We start from the raw sequence: 4,970 nt of genomic DNA, 5'->3' as shown, positions 1-4,970 counted from the left end.
ATGAGATCAATCAATCAATCAACCAATCAATCAACCTACCAACCATTCATTCAATCAACTAATCAACCAACCAATCGACCAATCAATGAACCATATTTGAAAAATATTTGCAAGGCTTGTTCAAACTCGAACAAACACTTAACTGTACAGATCTACAAACAATTTCGATATTTTAGTAAAGAAAGAAAAACACAATAGTTGCTTTTATTAAATCAAGAAATATCCAAAAATTATATAACTAAATTAAAAAAACTACAAACCAGTCAACATTTAATAAATAATTAAATAAATAGACATTATTAAAAAGATTGTTCAAAAAGGTAAAATTTAAGGCGACGACGAGAATAAAATGTAGTTTGTTTTGTTGGTGTGGGGCTGTGAAGCGAAAAGAGACACATCACAAAAAACTAGTAAAAAGTCGCAAGAATAGTAGTCAGTCACCTACCTACAATCTCAGGGCCCTAGCTTACTTATAATCATTAACTCAACTCACCTACCTACAAATATGTTTTTCTACGTTTTTGGAATTTTACATGTTTTAGGTATTTCATTTTACATATTTCAGCGTTTTTATTTTACATGAAACTTTTTAACTAATGTTAAGCCCTAGCCTACCTACGATTGTTCAACTCATCTCGATCCCTAACTTTCCGACGAATTAAATTAAGTCAGGTAAAGAAAATAGAAAGTTGAAGAAAAACATAACAACGACACCGAATGAATGGATGTTGTGTATGTGTGTGTTTTATTGATGTGTGCGTGTAAATGTGCGGGCGTGTACTCTCCAAAAACTTCTTCACTCACTACGGACAAACCTCCATTGCACCGACCATCATCTGACATGCATCGATGGAATGAATTTGACCGGATACTGAAAAACACTAAATTGAAAAAAAAAATTCTTTAATGTAAAAAACAAGCCATTGGAAAAAAAGGCAACTTATCTTATTGAGATGACAAATTCGAGTACTTTCAATGGTACGATGGGACAAGAACAATGGGACAGGAACAAATTTTCTTTAAATATTATCTTCAAATTGTCATCGGAACGATCATCATGAGACCACCATCTGAAACATGCTAACGCCCACCACAGCCAACCTCTCATCATTCTGTAAAAAGATATTTTTATTAGCTTAGTAGTAAATCAAGGAACAAAGGAACGAACGAATAAATGATGAACTGAATGATTAAATAATTAGTTAAAAAAATGAATGAATGAATGAATAGAACGAATAAACGTTAATTAATGGAAGAATAATTTGAAAGATTGAGGGAAAAAATGAATGAATGAGAAAAATAAAAAAAACGAAACTAAACCTTACTTCAAAAATCGTCGTTACTTCAATCCATTGCACCGACCGCACCGACCACCACATTCAGATCGGCACACAAGATTTCATCCGAACTTCTGAGTGTCAGTCGGACAGCCAACGCGCTGATTCTTCCTACACCACATCATCATAAGTAAATCATCATGAGATCACCATCTGAAACGTGCTGACTCCCACCACTGCCCACCTCTCATCATTCTGTAGACAATTTTTTTATTAGCGTAGTAGTAAATGAATGTTAGAATCTTAGAAGCAAAAAATTATAAAATGGAAATAATGGCAAATAAATAATAACTGAAAATAATAAAGAGATTAAAATGTAAAAAAAAAACTTACCGTCGTCCATTCGACAAAGGCAGAATGTTGAATGCTTTCCGGTTCCTACGTTGTCCTCCAAAACTGGTGCCAGTCCTCCTCGAGATTGTTGCTGAAACACAGCCCGTGGAATGGAGAAAGAGAAAATTCTCATCAGAAAGCTTAGCGGTGCCTGCATCTCAAATTGCTTAATAAAAATAATCATATCTACCTATTCAATTACCTTAACTAATCTATATTAAATTGTTAATGGTACGATAGTCGAAAGTCCCCCTTCATTCTCTCTCCTTGCACAGAGGTTCACCGATAGCCAGGGCACCGGATAGTAAACCATTGCCGTGCGGATAGTAGACTATTGCCGTGCGGATAGTAAACCATTTGCCGTCCGGAAGCTGTGCGGGTAGTAGGCTATGGCCATGCCGCATAGTAAATCATTACCGTGCAAATAGTAAACCATTGCCGTCCGGATAGTAAACCATTGCCGGTTCACCACTGGCCACCAAGGTTTACCTCTGACAACGGACTTTGAAATTCAGAGTCTATCGGCTATCGTACCCTCAACTTACCTATTCATTACAATTAAGCCCTAGCTTACCTAAAATTACAAAACTCAAGAGCCAAATTCATTGGCCTTTCGGCACCCACCCCACCACCTACGTAATGCCTTGGGCTCCAACTTAATAATAATAATATAAAACTTAAACCCTAAATCTATTAATGAGTATGTGTTACAACGAAGCCTTAACTTACCTATTCATTACATTATGGCCTTAACTTATCTAAAATTACAAAACTCAAGAGCCCAATTCATTGGTCTTTCGGCACCCACCCCACCACCTACGTAATGCCTTGGGTTCCGACATAATAATAATGTAAAACTTATAATTAACCTACCTATCGATACACATACAGCGTTTTAATTTACATTACAAGATTGTTCCTAGAATTACATTATTGCCCTTAACTACCTATGAAATTAAATTACTCTCAACCTTAGTAATAATAAATTAGAATGTGTAATGAAAATAAAATTACGCTCAGATACTAATATATGTGTTTATGTATGTGTTTGTGTGTAATACGCTAATGCGTGTAATGTAGATGCAAGAAAAAATAGAAGCAATAAACTTACGCGCCTACCTATTCAACTACATTAGTGTTGGATGCTTCCTATCTATCCTACCTACAATTAAAATTATGCCTATCTAACCTACCTATATAGCTACTTAATGTAATTGTGCGTGTGTGTGTGCGTGTAAGCATTCTTACTTATTTTTAAATTACAGAGAAAAAAGAATAAAACGTATCCCAGCCAGGCGTGTATTTTTTGCCTCTGAATGAATGAACGTAGACTGACATCTTCCATGATGAACTCCTCTGGAAGCTTCAGCCTGAATGAAATGAAAAAATCTTATTTATTTAATTAATTTAAATGAAAATAGAGAAACGAGCCGCGGTGAAACCCGCCAGCCGGAAAAGCCAGCCAATTGGCAAAAAGAGAAACCGCAAAGAAACCGTAAAACGAAACCCAGCCAGGCGTGCATTCTTTGACACTAAATGAAGGAACGTAGCTTGACATCACAACCATTCTGATCTTCCACGATGAACTCCTCTGGAAGCTTCAACCTGAATGAATGAACCTGAAAGAACCTAAATGAATGGACAAATCTTATTTATTTAATTAATTTAAATGAAAATAGAGAAACGCAAAGAAGCCGACCGGTCGGCAAAGAAAAGAACCTCAAAGAAACATCCAATTCCAAGCCGAGCCAAGCCAAGCTGAGCCAATATGCGTAGATTTATAAGCGCTTTCATATTAAAATTTTGCTCGCTTTATATACGAACATCCCAATATAACAAATTCTCCATCCTATTTTAAAAATATTCTTTGATGCTTTTTAATCAGTCAGGTCACAAAAATCATTATCGATATAGCGATGAAATTAAATTGAAATTTTTTTTTAAATTGTTGATAAAAGTAACTAGTAGAAATCGTCAAATATCTCAAGATGTTTCTGTAGTTGTTAACATTCGATTTCACCCAAAAACGGTATGCCGGTCCTTTGACATTGAAATAAACCTAAAAGACAACAATTGAACTTTAAAAGCGCTTTTTTTAATTTCAGAAAAATATGATATGAAAAATTATTGCCATACACATATCCAATATTTGCATTGTATTGTAAACCTCTTACAAAACTGCACAAATAATATAACGTCTTATCTTAAAACATCATCATATCATTGTTTCGCAATGATAATGACAAAAAAGTTGAAAAAAGTGGCTGAAAATTTTGTTGAAGTAAACGAACAAAGTCAAAAACTTTGTTTAGATAGAAATATATGTACAAACGTCAACAAAAAATTATAAAAAAGTTAAAAAAAACTCATCAAAAAGCGGTAAAATAGAAAAATAATTAACCAAAAAATAGCAAAATGATTAAAAAAGTCACCAAAAATAGGCAAAAAGACACCAACAAAACGCGCGTATGATAGCAGATATAAAAACCAAAACAAATACGACACAGATGAACAAAACAGTAAAAATGAGAAAATAATAAATCATTTCAAAGATTCACGTATACACACCATATTTCAGTCAAACCGTTTACATATTCCATTACAATCTAAATCCCACAAAGTCATTGTCTATGCATATAAATAATCCCCCAATGATGACTCTTCCGATGGACCGCACAATCTAATAAGGGATTCTATCTTATGAAATCATTCAGTCCACGTTTTGGTCAATCAATCAAATTATCAATCCATTGAATGGCCTACTAGTCAATTAATCAGTTGTTTAACCAATTATTTCAAAATCTATTAGCTAATTTATCGATAATTGAATTAAATTATTCGATCAATCTAATTAACGGTCAATTGACAAATCAAGCATTCATTTAGGTTCACAGTGTTTACGCTATTCCTTTATTATGATCTATATAAAATAACTTTGTATAACACTGATACTGGTTATTAAAAATTCGTAACATAGCGAAAATTATTGATTTGAATATTTGTATATTCTGAAAATAACAATGTTGTTTATTTATGGAGCAACAAAACACGTTTCAGAACTCGTTGCCACAATTGTTGAATTTTGAAATTTTTTAAAATGATCGATTGTTATGCGTTTGATGAATACATCGTTTCATTTGTCAATGGAATACGTGTCGTTGTTGGAGGCAGCAGGGCATTTCACCAACCTCCAAGATGGATGGCCTAGTTCGTAAGAATGCCCTTTTAATAAACTACAACACAGGGATTTGTTTCAAATTGCATGTATGTGTGTGTGTGTGTATGTGTGCGTGTGTGTGT

The sequence above is a fragment of the Helobdella robusta genome (assembly GCF_000326865.2).
Source record: "Helobdella robusta unplaced genomic scaffold HELROscaffold_8, whole genome shotgun sequence".
In the NCBI taxonomy this organism is placed as follows: domain Eukaryota; kingdom Metazoa; phylum Annelida; class Clitellata; order Rhynchobdellida; family Glossiphoniidae; genus Helobdella; species Helobdella robusta.
The sequence above is the reverse complement of the archived record's forward strand: the minus strand, read 5'-3'. Positions refer to the sequence as shown.